Here is a 20855-nt window from a genome sequence, read left to right on the forward strand (position 1 = left end):
TTGCTATGTATTGATTGTAATAAAATTAATAAATAAAAAAAAAAAAAAAAATAGCATTTTGGAAGCATTTCAGTCTGTTTTTAAGATACACCACAGCACACAGTCTGCAATCTTAAGGGTTCCAAACGATCTCTTTATAGTAAGTGACTCTGGGGATATTGCTGACTTGGTGCTGTCAGATCTAACTGCAGCACTTGATACAGTTGACCATGATATCCTTAGCACCCATTTTGAGCTGTATGGGGGTATAAAAGGAACTGCTTTAGAATGGTTCAGATCATATCTCACAGGCAGAAGCTTTTCAGTCAGCTTGGGCAATTTCTCCTAATCCTCAGCACCTACCACCTGTGGGATCGATCAAGGATCAATTCTTTAACCTATTCTTTTTTTACTGTACATGTTGCCCTTTGGATCCATTTTTTAAAACACAGTATTTCTTTCCATTGCTATGCAGATGATACATAGATATATTTCCGACTGAAACAGATCAAAACAAATTCTCTTAAACTTTTCTTGGAATGTCTGGAAAATATTAAAACATGGATGTCACATAATTTTCTTACTCTAAATGACAAAAAAAACAGATTTTGTGTTTTGGACCTTTTGATCTTACTTTTGTTACAGAAATCTTGGTCCCTTCAAAACCTACTGTAAAGCTTTCACAAAAAATCTTGGTCTGATTTTTGATATTCCTTCAAATTTGATAAACAAATGAACTCTGTTGTTAAAGTATGTTTCTATCATCTCAGGGTATTGGCTAAGGTCACGCCCTTTCTTTCTGTACTGTACATGATCTTGAAACACTAATTGATGCATTTGCTTCTTCTCGGCTTGACTATTGCAACTTATTATAAACTGCAGTTAATCAGTCATCCTTTTCTCATCTTCAGCTAGTCCAGAACACTGCTGTCAGGCTTCTAACAGGCACATGAAAACAGAATTACATCATACCAGTCTTAGCTTCTCTTCACTGGCTTCCTGTTCACTACAGGATCGAGTTTAAAATTTGACTGTTTGTTTTGAAGTCCCTGAATGGTTTAGCCCCATTTTATCTAACTGACCTCTTTCACCCATACTCTCCATCACGATCACCAAGGTCCTCTGACCAGAGGTTATTGTACCTCAGACGAAAAACTGGTAAACTCCAGTGAAGACCAGACTGTTTAACAGTGGTTTTATAAAAATGACCAGGAGATCCAAGAGTTTACTGACCACAAGCACAAGGTATTCTTTTCCTAGCAAAATAATGTCAGACAGAAATCTAAAGAAACTGGCCCACCAACAAACCTAAGCACAAATCCAAGGGAAAATCAGCAATATAAAGAACAGACGGAAGGAAATTCAACATTTTGCTGACATCTACGAGATGTTTTATTTTATAATTGCAACTAAAGCTGCCTATACCTCAAGCAGTCATGAAATTATGTAAATATTATATGTAATAATGGGGAGCTGGGGACTGACATTACAGTTTCACACTCTGATCTTGAAATTTTGGAGCCAATCTTCAACAGCGAAAACAAATAAGACAGTGGGAACTACAGATAAACTACCCTGTCATTCCCACTGAAAAAAAAAATCATTGCATGAATCCTTCTGAACTGTTACTGCCTACTGACCTCTTTACTTGTATATCTTTAGATGGCCACCAAAATACAGTATGTAAGAATTTTCTGTTTATTCCACAACAACATGCAAGCAATAATTTTCTACAATTGATCTACAACACTACCCCTTTTGAAGTTAAGACTGTAGTTCAAGGATGGAGTCGATCAACTAAATGAATGGTAAGATGACTACAATCCAAGGCTAATCCCCATCTTGATATTAGCTTTTGAAATCCAGCATGATGATGATGATAATTCATCACCAGCTCTACTGAACTGGACACAGAATACAGATGCTGAATGCTATAATCACAAAGAAATTTTTCTTCTATTAACTCAGGGAGACCAAGCACTCCAATGGAGGGCACAGAAAGTGTTTCAAGGATGTCACTGAGGCCAAATTGAAGCAGTGCAACACTGATACAAAGTGTTAGAAGACCATTACCCTGGACCAATCCAGTTGGAAGAAGAATCTTTGCAAAACTTCAAAGCTGACCAACAGCAATGTGTGCAGAACAGAGGAAAATCTGTTCCATAGTCCAGATCAATAAAAAAGGACCACCTATATTCAAAATCATACTCATGAATAAATTACTGGAGTGTAAATTTACACTACTATAGCAAGATATTAAACATGCTGTAGCCATCATATAAAGGTAGAGTAGAAATTGGTGTTCACTCCCATGAATACAAGTAGGTGTTTCAGGCTGGCAAAATGCTTCTCTGTAATCCCTAGAAGTCAGGAGCAATGAAAAGAAGAGTCAAAACTGAAACCTATAAGCCAAAATGTGCCCAGTTGTTTCTGGAGAAAAGCTAACACTATACCCCAAAAAAAGACCCTCTTATTATACAAACATTCAATACCAGCTGTTCTTCAATCCTGTTTGAATGAATATTGCCTAGGCTAGGTGATTTATTTAATTTTAGTCTTCCTAGTGTTGAAAACATTTACCTGTACTTTACAATAATGTAAAATTTGTTATCGTTTCCTAAAAGAATTACTGTCAATACAAGCATGTTAATGACATTTTACAGGTAAAAAATATTAATCAGAATATTTACTTTTTTTTGTTTATTTCTTCTTTACCAGATTGTAACTGGAACTGTTTAATTATTTCTAATATACTAAAAAAATAAGGTCTTTGGGTTATATTTGCTTTATCAGAAACATTCATCTTAAACTTCCATCTGTTGCTTACGTGTGCTGACAAGCTCTATAGTTAGCACTGAGTTAACCTTCTTTCTTTCTTAACTCCTGACCCATCCACACAGTTGATAACATTTACAACTGCTTCTTATTTCTGGAATAACTTGTCCTGCATTACACATAAAATACTTTTCAGATCTATCACTGGTTTATTACTTTAGTGCTTTGTGGCCAGGTTAAGAATTTGTCATTAAGAAATTAAATGTAGTTTTTTTTTTCTTTTTCTGAATTCAGTCTGCCAATAACTGTGTAACCTATTATATTTTGTTAGCTTGATTTCAATATAACATATATTTTCTGAACAGGCTTGATTATTAAAGACTATGATGAACAGACATTTTCTTCTCTAGTTATTCACATACCTACAAGTGTTAACCCCTTATGCAGTAAGGGGTTTCAGTCATTACTGTGCCTAAATTAAATATCCATAAATAAACAAACAATTATTACTCTGCTTAGGTAGTAAAGGAACTGCAAATGGCTGAAGGGTAGAAAGTGCAACATTTTCTATTTTTTAAAAGAAAATATTTACAAGATTAAAAACCTTTGTTTACAACAATATCAACTTTACAAAAATGGTGCTTTAGGGATTAAAACAGTGCCAGGTATATCAGGTTTAAGTGAGCTCTCTGTAAAACACAAAATGCCACAGTACCTGTATGCACTTTGACCCATTATAAGAGTAGACAGTTCACCCATCTTGTTCGATTGCTGTCAAATACTGCCCATTACAATGAAGGGCAGACCAGTTCTGAATCATTTTTGTCTTGCTTTTACACTCACGCAAGCATGTCACCCTCTCTGTGTTTAGACAAACAACTCTTATGGTACAGTGAAAATGAGCGGTTTAGGAGCTCACAATTGTAGTGCAAGTAGCTGATTACTGGAGTATACAATACAATCGCACTTTTATTTTTCAGTGTTCCTTACGTTTCCAGGTGTTGCAGACATAAGGCAGCCTTCAGTTCAACTTCCTGACTCCTTCTATGTTTCTATGAAAAACACTACAGACAACCAGACTCCTGGGTTTATGTGAACTGAAAATTGTTGCTAAATTCAAAATCCATTCATCTGATTTCTAGTGCCTACTATCATTGACAAACCACAAGCCACATCACCTTAGCTTTTTCCTTCTCACTACAGTGCCCTTTTCCTCCACACCAAGTCTCTCTCATCTTGCCATTTGTATTCTATTTACTCTGTGACAATCTACAGATTCAAATGACCATTCTCTCTTCTTTCCTATTCAGCTTCATGTTCCACCTTCATTGGCTACTTTAATTTTCATACCACTTACTTCTCATAGAGCTTTGATATTTTTATTTTTATTTTCCTTCAAAGCCAGGAATGCTGCTGTAGACGTAAGAATTCAGGACAGCTCCCAGAATTTCTTCCAAGCACCTTTTACCATTGCTATCACTTCCATGTCTGGATTCAACATTTCTCCTATGTAGCAGGAGTTGCCTGCTTTCTCCTAAACAATTTAATTAATGATACCTAAATTCACACACTGTATTAGAATCCTGCATCCCATTCACATACTTTCTATAAATGCCCACAGACTATTCTTCACATCAATAATAAACACCTGCTTATGTTTGAAATTTGTCATTTTTAACAATTTGGGAGTGGCTCTTAAGAGGCTAGTAAACAGTCAAATATCAAAAATATTATCATATTCATGATCAGTAGCCTCAAAGTAGCATAAAACAACACTCCACATGCCTATATTATCGATCCCCAATTTTTATTTTTATTTTTTTAATTTTGTGAAATTTAAAATAAAGATTTGCCTGAAGAAGGGGCCTGAGTTGCCTCGAAAGCTTGCATATTGTAATCTTACTAGTTAGCCAATAAAAGGTGTCATTTTTGCTTAACTGCTCACAACAAAAATTAAGGTATAAAAAAAGTAAACATCCAAGTGTTTTCAAGGCAGGTGTAAAACATATATGCTCAAGTTCACTGAAAAAGTGAGCAAGCAGCAAATATTTAAAAATGCATTCATAAAATACTGCCAATCAATAAAATTCAATCATGTCAAAGAACTATGTTACATGCATTAAGACCTTTCAAAAATCATAACGATGGATTGAGTATACTCATTCATATCCATATCAGTAACTTTCTTGTTCAATTTTATGGCAACTGTGTGTATGTAAAACATTTCCTTGTTTGCTATGGCATAAATTATTAATTTTCATTTTTAGTAATATATCTTAGGATCCACTCAATTCTTAATAACTGCAGTCTATTCCTTGATGTCATTAAAACAGCGTTTTCAGAAATATGTCACTTTTGGAGGTAAAACAAAAAGCCTTTCCCAAAGAGTTCTCATAAATATACAGTATGTAATTCCTTATTTAGCAACGAAAACAAAAAAAAAATGTTCAACTGCCTTATTATTACTGATGAATTGCTGAAAACATGTTAAATGACTATCAATATATTGAGCATCCTAATCAAATTAAGTTAAAGGCACAAATGTGCACAAACGTGAAAAACACTTTAATAAAGATATTACTGCTGACATAGTTTCTTTGTGTGAATATTAATACACAAACAGTATATGCTGCACATCTAGGTTTTCAGTTCTTCAGTGCACAGAATGGAAGCGTTTTGATCTTACCCATCAGAATATATAATTATTAGCCATTCTCCATACAACGTCTTTGATTTATTTCCAATTAGTTGTGACAGATAATTTAGTCACAAAGGTTTCATAGAAGTAATGCATGGTGAGCGGCCAATTAGTTAGAAAACCCTTTCTTCACTTTGGCAAATTTTTTCTTAAATGCAGGCCTTGTAGATTCAGGGAAGAATATAAACAACTTGACAATAGTGTAGTTGAAAAGTAAAATAATGTTTAGACAAAAGACACACAAAAAATAATAAAGGAAAAAGAAAAAAAAAATCAAACAATCTGAAACACATTTTAAAATTGATTTTGTTCCAAGGTAAATGAAAAAGATAATATGTAAAAAAAAAATTTTTTGCAGAGAAAAAAAAAATTACAGTTTGCCTTCCAAAGTAAGGTGAAAGTTAGGAATGATTCACAACTTATGAGTTACTTATGAGTAAATTAAAATGTGCAATATAAAAATAAATTCACTTGAAAACATAATGCTAAAATAATATTAACTGTGAAAACCTATTATTGTTTTGCTTGTTAGTTTCTTATTTGCATTTTTGCTTTGTAATTTAAAATGGCTTGCTTGTGTTACTTCATTAACAGAAAAATATTTACATTCAGAGAAAACTAAAGTATAAGATTCTGTGAATATACACTGTATTTCAAAGAATAGAACATTTATGTTAGTAAATCGGTTGTTGGAGCTTCACTTCATTGCAGAAAATGCAGAATCAACTGTTGGCTTAGTCACTGTCTTGTGAGGAGTTTTAATTTTCTCCAAATGCCTCCAAGAGATTTTACTGCACACTTTGTTTAACTCGCCATCATAAAGATCAGTGACTGGCCTTATTAGTGTGGAAGCATGTGTCCCACAATAAACTAGTACACATTCAAAAGCTGTTGCATGCTATAGTTCTTCATAACTTTGGAGCGGAAAAAAGAGCTATTGTAAACTTTATGGACAGATGGGCATATAAGTTTATCAAAACATGTCCATGTTAAAAAAAAATATCATCTTTAATTATTATTTGTATTATTAAGTACAAGACGTATATTATATGAGTATACTGAAAATCTGCATACCCTTATAGAAACAGTAGGCTTTGCTGGTATACTATAGTATGAAGGCTAAAATCAGGGCAAATAATTTCAAATCAAACCTGGACACATGTTATTAAGGGAAATTAATCTTTTAATCTATATGTATCACCATCATTAAAAACAGTTTTATATCTCTAACGGTGCATCTCTTTAAAGGTTGTTCCTAACAACAAGTAAGTACAGTAGTGGAAAAGAAACAATCTAATAAGAAAAAAAAATACTTCAAAAGAGATTATAAGATGTAGAATGGTCTTACTGTTTTAAAGATATACCTAAAAATGCTTCTAGATCAGCTGTCTAACAGCCATGCACCAAGCCCCATGAACTGATATTTACTGTTTGAGATCACAAACCGATTATCTTCATATTTTTAAATATAATATTTTCAATAAATATAACACATTACATTACATTACCGTATAGCAGAAAACTAACCTCTTACAGCTTAATCACTGTGGGCAAATTTAATGTTAAGACATGAATATTTTGGCGGTTTAGAGGCTCACATCTCTGAAAAGTCTTGTTTAAATTAAAGTCTACAGTAAATGTTGTTTCAAAGGATTCCAGTCTTGGGGATCTTGGGTGATGTTATGCTGTCAGTCTATACTAAACAAGAGGGCTGACTATCCCTATTCAAAATCTGAGTAAAAATGAAATCTGTGCAGGGATCTGGTATTTCCTCCTAAACTTAGAATGTACTTTCAATAAACATACAGCAACACCTATTTAGGACTATAAATGTTTGTGTAAGTTAATGACAGACACAATGGATAATTCATATTAATGATATGTTTATTAGAATCTAAACTAAGCAAGCAAGACTTTAGAAAGTTTGAAAACATGTACATAGAAAACTTATAAAAGCAAGAAGAAATAATGTATTGTGTTTAATACTGTACATCATAGGATATTACTACACTAGTAACAAAACTATTGTAGTAATACTGTGGTACTACACTTCTACCTTTTATCAGTCTTCTAGTACCATTTAATGTAAGGCTGCGTGGCAGGTGACTTCCCATTTCTTGTGCTAATTTATAAACATTCTTTACTCAGATTTAATTCTTGACAATGTGTTAAAAAATGGAATTGACCTTTTGTTTAAAAAAAAAAAAATCAGTAACAAAGAGTAATATGAAGATCACATTTAATACAATGGACAATTTAGTGAGGTGATTTGTTTCCGAGATTTTATTTTTCATACTGGTTTATAGCAATAATTAAACAGCACTCTCCTATGCACATCATTAAATCTATTTTAATTTATAACAGTTACATCTGACTGTGTGTTATATTAGCAGCCTTTTCACATTTTACAATTGCTAGCTGAATTTAACTTTTAGAAGCTTAGTGTAATTTCAACACAGCAGTTGGGAATTACATTGCTTGCAAGTAAAGGCAGACATAAAAGTGACAGGCTTACCTCTAAATAGGAGGCGACTTCTAGAGTAAGGAGTGCAGCTCAGTTCTTTTGCTGTTTCTTACAGAACAAACAGGACAACCAATACACTACAAATACAAAAATATCCGCAGATTAATAACAAAAATAGGGAAAGTCATTTTTTTTTACTATTACCTCTTAAATATTTCTGTATTATATATATAGCTCAAGATGAAAAGCTGTATGTGTTATATTTTACACATTTCCATTTTACTGTTTTGCTCTGAGATTGCCGACATCACTACGTTTTGTGAGTGACCTGTGTCCGTGTCATATTTTTATAGTGTATAGACGGTAACCTCAAAATTTAATAATAAACAATAGACTACTGAAGCCTGAACACCTTCTGACTCCATGGAGTGCAAATATTGTACAAATAATTGACCAAAAGAGATATACACTGCTTAGCTCCAAACATTTTAAACATTAGACACTTTAACATGGAGCCTGGAATTGACAGCCAACACTGTCCATGGCTTTTTACTGGTTTGCACACTAAGGATTCAGGAAAAAATGGTGATGAAAGGCATTATAACAAGGTCTGAAAATGTTATGCTTCTTAAACATTCACAGTTTTTAAATTAAAAATTATATTAAAAATGCCTAACACCGTCTGTTAATAAGGACAGCTTTTACAGCTCAATCCTATTATTTTCTCTCATTGTCCTTACATCATCTTTAACAAATGAGTCAAGGCTGTGCTTAACATAGCAGGCTCTGAGAAATGGAGCCCTGGCCTGTTTGAAATACCATAATTCTCTGGACAAACACAAAAGTACTTGATTAAATGAATGGAAATATTTGTTTGTTGCAAACCAATAACGCTGGTTTATATAAATAATATAAACTGGCCATCTTAAATTATAGAGCACAAGCAGTCAAGGGTGCCAATTACCGCCAAATCTCTTTGCAACTGCTATTGAACACTCAGCTATTCATCTTTGGAATAGTTGGAAGAATCATAAAGGAAGAGCTACATTTCAGGCCCATGATTATCATTGCCATTCACATTAAACCTGTTATCTGAATTTCAAGTTAGATTGAAAAAAAAACCCACATATTCAATGGAAAGTGAGCTTGTCTTCTGATTTTATACTACAGTTTACAAAAACATGCATCCATCTGTAAAATAAAAAGATTTTTTAAAAAAAGACCTTTTGAACTTAAGCAGTTTCAGACATTTTACATTTTCTTCGAATGTTCTTTGCTTAGCTCATCTATATTACTAAATGAAGGTTGTATATATGCACGGATGCCAGAGGCCTGAAGCAAGCTGTGCACAATACAACCGCCACCTGAACGCGAATGCGCAAAATGTAACCGCCGCCCGAATGCAAATGCACAATACAACCGCCGCCCAAATGCACACACCACCACATATACAACCTTTGTTTAATGCACAATACAACTGCCGCCCAAAAGCACACACCACCACATATACAACCTTTGTTTAATGCACAATACAACCGCTGCCCAAACGCACACACCACCACATATACAAGCTTCATTTAGTAATGTAGATCTCCAAGCCGGAATCCGCCACCATGGTCACTTCAGCACGCGAATCCGCCTCCGTCACCATCAGGGAACTAGGTGGCGCCGATAGCACACGCACACAGCACCTCAGAGTTAAATACAACGGTTTCCCAGAGTCAATAGGTAGTGCCCAAACAACACAACACAACCTGTAAAGTAAACTTGAGGTAAAGCATGCACGCCAACAAGTTGCCATGGTGACATATTTAAACTTGAGGTAGTAGTGACTACTGACAGTGCCAGCAGTCAATGTTCTCTATTCCACAGTGCCAGCAGCTACTCCACTACACAGTGCCAGCAGTCAGTGTGCCTCAACAGTCCCAGCAGTACTCTACTCCATAGTGCCAGCAGTACTCCATTCCATAGTGTCAGCAGTACTCCCACAGTCCACTGTGCTCTAATCCACAGCAGTCAGTGTGGTAGCTGTCAGTGTGGCTTATTTGAATCACATTAGGGTAATTCAGTGTTAAAACTAAGTTCAATTATGATTCCTAACAGCAAACGACTTCTAGCTAACGACACAGCCACAGAAAAACAAAAACGTGCCAGCATGGATAAAACAATAAACGAAGGTGCCTACAATGCACTTCTGAAACACCAGAAGCAAAGGAGTCATGGCTCCAAAAAGAAAGAGCTCAGGTATCAGACAGGCATGCAAATGAGACAACAGAACAACGAGAGAAGCGTTTGGAAGGCTTGCGCAATTGTTCACCACAAAGAATATCAGAGGAAACTCCAAGGACAAACCATGGGAAAAAGTAGGAATTTACCTATCTGAGCTTGTATTTCGACGTGGACAACTTTGTGCTGCCTTTTCAAGAGTCCGGCGCTCATGTGACGTTAAAGTGAAGTTTTTAACTACTCCATACCAGGCAGAGCTGATTCAAGGATGTTGTTTATAAGGAAACTTTTGATTAACTATTTTGAATTTACCATTTTATAAATTTTTTGTTTACAATTTACTTCATTTAAACCTTTGCACTCCGATATTTTTTTTTTACTTATGAGTGCAGCAACTCAAAGACATTTTGGACTTAAATGATATAATAATTAAATTTCAATTTAGTTTTAATAAATTGGTTAATTTTAGTACAAATATATTTATTTAATTAAATGAAAACTTTCCCAGGACGCTCCCACCCTCCATGATTTTTCATCCCTCTAAAGATCGGAGGGAACAGAAAGTGATTGCCATTCTTGGATTTGCGATTCTTTACAGAATCGGGGGGTTACTGGTGTACAGTATATGGCAATGCTCAGTCATATTAGTGTTGCTTGGGTCAACATGAAAAGTTCTCGATTGTCTATGTGTATAAATACCTCTCATTTATTTATTCCTAGACCACAGTGGGTTCTTCTTCTGGCTAAACAGTAAAACAGAGACACACATGAACTTTCGTTAATAACTATAATTTGAAATTATTTAAAGATATTTATAGAGGCTTAGGTTTTACACCATGGTCCTCCTGGTTTTTTTATATCTGTATAGTAAGAGAGGAGGATGCTGTTAAAACAAAGATCAATACAAAATGTATGTTCCCTTATATCACAGCAACATGAATACATACATACACTAGTGAAGATACTTCACACATCATTTTCCTCTGCATAGTTTTATTACATTAGCATCTCTAAGAGTCTCAGCACTGTAATATGTAATCTTGGCTGAGGATAGTCACTTACTATTAAAACTAAAGAAGTGGCAATTGCACCTGAAGATCAGATGCATAGTGAACACAGAGACAACATGTTATCAGTGTAATTTATTCATAATGGATAACACAGTTAATAACATTTTCTAACAACTCACATCAGTATGCAATGAAGATCTTTTCCAACCTGCTGAACATAAAAAAATATGTGCAGGCAATCTTTCATACAAGATGATTTTAATTAGCAGAGCTAATCTCAATGCACCTGTGCTTTAGTTAATATAAAAATCAGGGAAAAATAAAAATATCTCATGAGACAAACAGTGTCTTCATATAAGCAGGGCACCTCCATTAAAACTAATTCCTAAGCCTGTGTTTTATTTAATTAAGTTATAATATTTGTTCACATACAACATAATCAGCATTGAAACAAAACATTCATTTTAACAAATTATAAAATAAATAGTTTAGTAACACAATCTTTTTTGGACTTTCACTTTAGACAGACTCACCACTGTGAGACGCCGAAAGTGCCATACTTCTACATCTCGATACTGATAGCATTAAATTTCTCTCAAGGTTTCTTTAATTCATATCTACCTGTTGAAACAGACCCAAATGTCCATTCTTGTTGTTAAATGTACAAACACGCAGATTAACATATGTGGTGGTTGGGGTAAATGTGGTTTGGGATTATGATGAATACTTTACTATCTGTTACAAAAATGCCTTATAAAATAACAAGCTTTGACACAAGACTTAAGGCAAATACATTACACCAGACCCATATCCAACAAAAATTCATTACAGAATATCAAAATACACAAAAACAGTCTGCTGAAGTCCTGTATAAATTAATATTAGTGCTTTTTGATTTCTGGGAATAAACAGTATTATTTGTTGAAGAGTTTCATTTAAGGAAGTAATATGGTCAGTAGTAATCTTTTATGTCACCCTAAACAAAATCAAGAAGATAAACAAGAATGTTCATTGAACTCAAATGTAATTTAGATTTTTGGATTTACATATTACTACTAACAATGTATTCTGCCTATGATCTGAGATTTTTCAGGTAAGGAAAACTGAGGTTTCCAGTCATGCTCGCTATTCATTTTACCAGAGAAGTAACATGTTACATGTTGATTGATGCATAGCACAAGTAATAAATTTTATTCTTAAATTTTAATCTCCTCACATGACACTAACAATGACAACCCTCTAATTAAAAAAAAAAAAAGATTACTAAGCGAAACAAAAAAGGGTGGGGTGATCAAATTTAGAACACACACCAAGCAAATAAGAGTGTAATACAAAACCTATCTGCTCCACTGGGCATGATTTCACATTGTCCGATTCCTAGCTATCAGATGGGGAGGTCTGCCTACTAGTACACCTAACACAGTGCTTCAAACACCAATAAATATTTACCTCTTACTGTATTTTTCTCAGGCCCACTTATGCCTCTGCCAATATAGCCTTTTCCCCGCACTGCATACCAATTCCAAGCTCGACTGAGTCAATTCTTGTGTTAGATCAGATGTAATCCCCAGAACATTATTCAGAATCAGAAACACGTTTATTCACCAGCACTTAATGTACAAGAATTTGGCTGCATAGTTTTGGAGCTACTTATCACAGAACACAACATTTTATACAAATAACAAATAGCATGAGCAAGGCTACATACATAATACGCAGTTGAAGAATAGTGCAATTATAAAGGAGAAGTGCAAATGATGTGCAAATGATAGAGCGAGTGTATATATTATGTATTCACACACACACATACATATATTATACATACACAGACCTCTTCATACAGTATATGAAAGAACATACAAATAAGTAAGGAGGAATGGCTAAATTACTGTTTTGTGAGAGCTATGGCTCTGGGAAAGAAACCGTTTATGTGTCTGTTAGATTTAGTTTTAACTGACCTAAAGCGTTTACCCAAGAGAAAGTTTTAGAACAAGTGAGGACCTAGTAAGATGAGTCAGTAGTGATCCTTTTGACAGGATTTATGACGCTAGATGCATTCAGGTTGGCAACAGATGGAAGAGCACAGCCAACGATTTTCTCAGCAGACCTCACAACACACTGTATTTTTGGAGCAGACCATTGCTTAAATAAACCAGACAACAACGAAAATTGCTTTCAAACTGAAAAATCCCTGTCATTAGTAGCACTTATTTAATAATTCTCAAAAATACAATAAACATGACAGTAAACTATACCTAGAAACATCAGCTTTAAAATCATACTCAACTTTAGTGAGTTACAATGCAATTTTATATATAAGGACTCTACCTTTCTGCTAATTATACAGCTATATTAGGTATGATTGTATTGGATTTATTTTTATTACTTATTCATCATTATTTTTGCCTAGTTTGTTTATTAAGCACACTATTTCTTTCTAAATTCTTTTCTAAACAAGAGCCATTCAGTTTTATTCTTATCTGAAACCTTCCAAGCTATCTACACACTTCAAACCACTTTTTGCATCAATCTCTCCTGTTATACTGCTTTAAATCATCTTACCGGTTAAATTCTAATATCTTCTGATAAAGGAAATATTACATTTATTATTTAAGCAGTGAAATCGCTGTTCTGTTTCAGGTTTAAAAACTATACTAAGCTACAGATGTTATTAATCAGATTAGTTCATATTTATTAAATTGGTTTCAAAATGTATACAAATATAAGGATACTACATAATTGTTAATTTTGTAGTTAGGTATCTTGTCCCTCAGGGCTCAATATTGGGATCATTACTGTTTTGCTCTATATAATATCATTCAAATTCACTCTCACTCTGAATGCTGATGATACCTAGCTATTAGAGATGCACCAATACAATGTTTTGATTTTTATACTGATACAAAGTACTTCATGAATGCTGTAGGCTGATACCATGTACAAACAGGAGTGCTTTTATCAGAAAGAAAAAGAATGATGCTACATTTTCAACAATAAATATATGATAACAACACAATTTTAGCTAATAAGCCATTGTGAATGAAACATATGTTCTTGTTTAAGAAAGAACAAACATGTATTACTTTAATCATATTAAAATGAATAACTCTTGTAAATGTTTTTATTAATTATTTAGCTGACAACAGAAAGAAACACTTTTGAATTATGAAAATAGCTGCGGCCTAATTGAAATTCTTGTCAAATTGAAAAAATTTCAAGCGTAACTAAGTTTTTAAATGTTAGAGGCAAGTTCTTTTTAACAAATAGTAATATTTCAGCTCTATTACAGATCAGTCATTTTCTACTCTTATGTGTAATTCTTGACACTGTAATAAAAAGCCCTCCACTGACCACACTGGCACACACTGCTGACAGAGGCTTTCATGCTAAAGTAGTAAAAGAAGAGAATCAAAATTAAAAGAAATAAACATTTGAAATACATCAGTCTGTGTGTAATGAATGAATCTAATATACAAGTTTCACTTTTTGAATGGAATTACTGAAATAAATCAACTTTGTCATGATATTCTAATTTTATGACCAGCACCTATATGTTAAATATAACTATTATTACACAGAAATAAATTAATGTAGGATGATCAAAAAATTAATAATTGAAGAAGAAAGGCAACTAGACTATTACTCTTATAGTTTTTAACACACTGGTAACTTTTACTTCTTCTCACCAAAGGTACTGTAATTGATATTCACTATTTTAGCAGGCTTCAGTATTACATGCTGATCAGTCTCTGTTTCACTAATAGAACTTAATACCTAATCAGAATCAACATCAGTCTTAAAAAACAAAGCCTGAGTTTATAAAAAAAAAATTCTACTGCTTTTAGAAGACTGCATTTGGTGGAAGAAGTATCAACCTGAGCAGACATTACAAATTTAACTGTCAAACAGATTTATTTTAAACCTTAAATTACAACATTAGTAGTAAATATAACTTTCCCTAGCTAGACCTTGTCTTATGTTAAAGAATAGGTAAATCGAAGTACACATATTCCTTGGGATTTAATAGCTCTGAGGCATTCTTAGCATTTCAATTAAAAAACTCCTATAACCTATGCACCTTAAATAGGTAGAAAAACTATTCAGCACTGAAGCGATTTGTCAGTATTTAGACATCTCGCTTTCATGGCAAAACCTCAACACATCTTTAATGTTTCCTTCTTGTAAGACCATTTTACTTTGTAATAAATTAGCTTTATTCTAGTAACTATAAAATTTTTCTGTAGGCATGCACTTTCATAGAGTAGAAGGATCAATGAATGTTCTAGCAGTTAAACGTTAGTCAGATTAAAATGATGTTTCCTTTTGGAAATGCACTTACAATATACATCACTTTTGCTATGTATTTCACTACTTTTTTTTTCTTGTGTTGGTCAGGTTGCAAAAAGTCTATTCAAGCAGCACTGCAAATAATAAACCCGTGCTGGGTAAATTTGTATTCAATCAATTTTAACCATCACCCTGAGGGTGATTTGGCTCACAGGATACTCATTGTTGAGGATCGAGTTGCTGGGCCAGGCCAAGAGTACACCCACATAACACGTGGTTGTGGAAGATAGAGAGATGATCATTTCCAGAGGGTGGTACAGGAATGTGCGTCTGCCTGGGGGGTTGCCAACCAGGATCCCGAGCTGTTTGGTCAAATGGTGGTGCATGCTCCCCCAAAATTTTAACCAGCATTTCCATAACAGAATACTATAAAACATTGAAAAAGCTAACGTACACTTTGATACAAGATGAAAAAAATTATATAAATGTCTGTAGTAATTTACAAAGACATACACATACTTTAATAATACATTTGTAAGATGTCCTATTCATTTGTACAAGAAAATATTAGGTCTGTTCAGTGTCAGATTAATGTATGTTACACTAATAAAAGTGACCTGCAGTTTGAATAGTAACCCTTTTTAAGTGATTTTGCAAGATTTTGGTAGAATGTTTACTAAAGATGAAATATTCTCACTTTTTGCTTTGCTTGACAAGCGAATGTTAAAAAGAACGATTACAAGGACTTTGTTAAGTTTTTCTGGTAACAATAAAAAGATGTACTCCTTCTATAGCCTTGCTCCTATAATTTAAAGCATTGTACTGTAAATACACTCAATACAAAAAGTTATAATGTTAATAGAATAAATATAGGTAAAATATTCACAGAAATATTTTCTTCTATAGGCAGCAATCGTGCCAATATCCTTTGCAGTACTGATAAAATGTTCAGTCATTTAGGAATATGAAACTTACCAACTTTATCCAATAACTGCAGCACAGTATAAAACAATACAAAATATAAGTGATCACACATAATTTCAAAAAGCATATCACAATTATATATATTTTACTCTCGAATCAAATTTCACTGGTGTACATATTTCTAGCTTCAAGTGCTAAGGCAAGGTTATTACTGCAATAATATATCAACTACCTTTATGCAATTATTGATCTTTTTTTTAGCAAAGTCACCATTTAAATGTCCTCAAAGCAATCAGTGTGGTGGTACAATGAATCTATTACGCAAGCAGATTAGTAGAAATCACTGAAATCTTAATTTCTCTGTTGAATCAATGGAAACTCAAGTAGAGAAAAGAATTTGAGAAATTTTAATTTACAAAATGCACAACCTGAAGAAACAAAATATTCCAAAGGTAGCAACTTTCATGGGAAGATAATGCCATGGAGAAACATGACATTTAAATTCATTTTACCTAAATTGCCTAGTCTGTACATTTTTAGTCCTTTACAGGAGATACAGTTGCCTAGTAATTTCAGTAATAAAATGTAAAATACTGTATCTATTCTTTCTCAAACTGCAATATTTTATTAAGTAACCTGACTTATTGTTAATAAAAGCTTAAACATCTACAGCATATGCTTTTGTAATTAGCTGGTCTTGTCAGAACTGATCGTACAGTAATGGCCAGAGGATAAGTACTTAAGAGTATTAACTTGTACAGAACAACCCACAACAAAAAACATACCTTTATATTATTACCTACAAAAGTAAAAAGTTATAAAACACAAACATGCGACATCATGGATTTACTCCCAAATTTTTCCATTTTAAAATTTTACAAATGTGGCATATGAAAAAACAGATTTCCTTTTAGTTTGGGAACACTTAAGTTCTTTCTGTTAAAAAAAGCAGCAATTTTTTTTGTATTAAATTTTAAATATTCTAACTTCTAATTATTTATACCTACCAATTTAATTAAGATCAGCAGCAGAGTGTGCATGTAACAGGGGGAGGAAAAAACAAATCTATGGACTCTGACTTTTAACTGCAAATGACATCTGTAATTTGTTGATGCCGTTTTATACACCATTATGCCAGAGAAGTCCTTACGATTGTTAGTCTTCCAGATTTTTAAGGTCACGTTTCCTTGTTGGAATAAGTTGTCCATCCTGTATTTCAGATGGGATCTGTCTGTCTGAAACATCGGTCTGAAATTGCCATCTTGAAAGCTAGGTCAAAGGTTTACTGGGCCATATTAAATTCTCCAGAGAGTGACTCCAGTCTGATACAAATTGTCCATTCCCTCTCCATCTAAGAACACACTCTTCCTTTCCTTTATCCCAGCCATGAACATTCTCTCCACCATCTACAGTTGTTGTAGATGATCATCAGGAAGTCAGGGTCCATAAAATTTTAGAATCCAGAAAGCATTGCTTCAGAGGCATCTTGTCAACGACGGAGCAGTTGCCATACCACACCGTAATGCAGTTTGCCAATATGCTGTCAACAGTGCAGAAATAAAAGTTAATCAGATTTGAAGCTGGAAACATACTCCACCTCAGCCCCATTTATATGGATTGGTGGCATGTCTGCTACCTTTAGTTTTTTGGTAATCCACAATGAGCTCCTTAGTCTTCTTGGTGTTGTGGGTGAGGACACTGTCACCACACTATGATGCTAGATGGTAAACCTCCTCGCTATAGGCTTGTCATTGTCACGGATCTGGCCTATTACTGTGGTGTTCTCTGCAAACTTTATGATGGAGCTGGAGCAAAATAAAAGGAAGCAGTCATGGGTGAAGAGGGAGTAGGCCAAGTACACAGCCCTGCGGAATGCCAGTATTCAGGATAAAGGTAGAGGATGTGTGGTTGTTTAACCTGAGAGATAGGGGTCTGCTGGTTAGAAAGTCCAGTGTCCAATACAAAGAGAGGTGCTGAAGTTATAGAGTTTATTTACCAGATTGGAGAGAATGATAGTGTTAAAAGCAGAGCTAAAACCATCAAACATCCTCCTGATGTTGGAGATGTTGTTATCCAGGTGTGTGAGGGTAGAGTGGAGAGCCAAGAATATGGCATTCTCCGTTGACCTATTGTGAAGATAGGCAGAATGGCAGAGATCTAGTGTGTAAGGTAGACTGGATTTGAAGAGGGCTGGAACCAGTCTCTCAAAGCACCTGGTGATGATGGGGGGGAGTGCAACAGGGCAGTAGTCATTCAGACTCCCTGGAGAGAATAGTTTAGGTACTGGTACGATTGTTGTGGACTTAAGACATGCAGGGACAACAGCCTGGGCCAAAGACAGACTGAAACTGTTACGGAAGACATTAGACAGCTGACCAGTACAGGCCTTATGCACATGCCCAGGTATACCATCATGACTGGCAGCCCTACATGCATTCATTCATTGCCTAGGAGAATGCTCGTGGATCCATACCTGCAACATTCACACCCCAAGGATGCTTTTTAACCTATCTAGGTTTTATTGCTCAAAACTCATTTGGGAATGATTGATTTGTACTTACTTTATTTTTGCCATTTAATATTTACGTAATGCAATTCATAGGTCACAAGACCACAGTTGTCATATTAGTAATGTCACTTGAGCCCCCAGGATAATATGGCAAAGACGTGGATAAACATTTTCTTTCAGGTAGATAAGAAAGAAAAAAAAAAAAGAAAAAAAAAGAACAACCTAAGTAGGCCAAGTGTTTGGTTCATTTCCATTTCAATCTTTCACTCTGATTTTGTGGTCTGCCAAAATGCTTTTGTTGTTCATTATACTTTTGGATTGCCTGATTTTGACCCTTGCCTAGCACCGATTACAGTTCTTGTTCATGTGTCTATCTCCTAGGCCTTCATCACTCACAATAAATCCAGAGACACTGTTTCACCACAGATCCATTGCTTCTTTAGATCAAGAGGAGCAAAATGAGAAGAAATGCAGTTAGAATGCCCCTGTTATGTCTTTCAATAGAGGTGTACAAGCGCCATTGTCACCTAAGGACACACTAAAAAGATTACATCTATCAGCCTGCCTGAGAATTCCCCCAAAGGTGCTGAAAGAGGCTGCTGAGAAGAGGATCATGTGGTCAAGCCAGCTGAGGACGTTTGTTTCCATGACCCTCATAATAAGAGTGTACAAGAACAGTGAAAAATGTGACAATGTTGTTTTTTGAAGTGGTGGTGTTTTCAGTAAATCAAATTTTGCATTTTTTTCAGCTAAGAAAGAGCAGTACTGGGTATTAAGCACAATTTAATACTGATTCAGGAAACCTCTGCAAGCACTCTGGTTTCTTGCATAATGCTCCAGTTTAATAATATGGTTTAATAATATGTGGCTTTATACAGTATATGGCTCTTTATTTAAAAAAAAAAAGGTTACTGGTGCTAATTCTAACAATTGCCAAGCGCTCACCCACTAATTATTATAAAGTTGTGGCGAGCATGAGATTCTAAATCACTAGCTTTAAACCAGCAGCGCTGCAAGTTTACAATTAAACTTTTGAAATTCATTTACATTCATTTTGTCATTAGATTTAGAGATGTAAGATTTTAGGGAAGAATGGAAGATTCAAGTTAATGGAATATTTCCTTTCTCTTTTTTTTCTTCTTTTTAAAGGTGATCGAAAAGAGTAATCAGAGCAAGATACACCACATTATCTACAAAAAATATTAACAAAACCCAATGGACAATACAATATCATAGTAATTAAATAAGTACTAGACTAATAAAAAACAGGGAACCAAACAATGAATTGACTAAAACAAACAGAAAAGGCCATTTTTCCTATAAATCTTAATGAATAAACAAGGAGCAGACGATAAAGAAACTGCAATATAATTTTTTATAGCATGCCCGCTATAACATTTCAAGCCATGTTGTAAGTACATGTTAAATAGCAACAACAACCACTGTAATTCACAATGAAGAATAGCAAGGTTTTTCAAAAATATTTTTGGTAACATTATTAAATGTTACAGGTTCGCAATTATCCAATCAAAATGAATACATTACTTGAGCACAGAGTCCTCCAATAGTCTAAAAAAAATCTTCAAAACAAAGCTTAAAAACACAGGCATAGGGCATTAGAGGTGTGACTTTGTTTCTGAAGGTAACTTTGTCATATATACAGTAACTGACTGTAGACTCATACAAGAGCCTTATTTTCTCTAGGAATGTTATTATTAGAACTTTTTTCCCTCCATTTCTATGTCATCTTGCCATATTTTAGTTACAGTAATATTGCAAAAAAAAAAAAAAGTTGCCATAGTTACTAAACTTTACATCATCCTGACATATGTTAGTCACTGAAACTTTCTTTTAAAGTGTGTTTAGTCTAATTTGTGTATTTATCTATTGTGGCATCGCCCAGGAGGACCGGAGGAGGGCTTGTGCCTCCTCCAGACCGCAAGGGGGCGTCCGCCCTGGTTATGTTGGGGGCCTCGGGTAAAG

At 34.3% G+C, this 20855-nt stretch overlaps 1 protein-coding gene across 5 annotated transcripts in view; it reads right to left on the reverse strand.

Moving 5' to 3' along the window:
- Nucleotides 1-20855, reverse strand: part of enox2 (ecto-NOX disulfide-thiol exchanger 2) — a 918217-nt gene that overhangs the window by 817120 nt on the left and 80242 nt on the right. For all 5 annotated transcript variants that reach the window (XM_039765983.1, XM_039765987.1, XM_039765986.1 and 2 more), the window contains exon 2: nucleotides 7968-8053. The gene's annotated coding sequence lies outside the window, so the exon portion shown is untranslated. The remainder of the gene's footprint in view (nucleotides 1-7967; nucleotides 8054-20855) is intronic.

Source organism: Polypterus senegalus, chromosome 10, assembly GCF_016835505.1.
Source record: "Polypterus senegalus isolate Bchr_013 chromosome 10, ASM1683550v1, whole genome shotgun sequence".
Taxonomy (NCBI): domain Eukaryota; kingdom Metazoa; phylum Chordata; class Cladistia; order Polypteriformes; family Polypteridae; genus Polypterus; species Polypterus senegalus.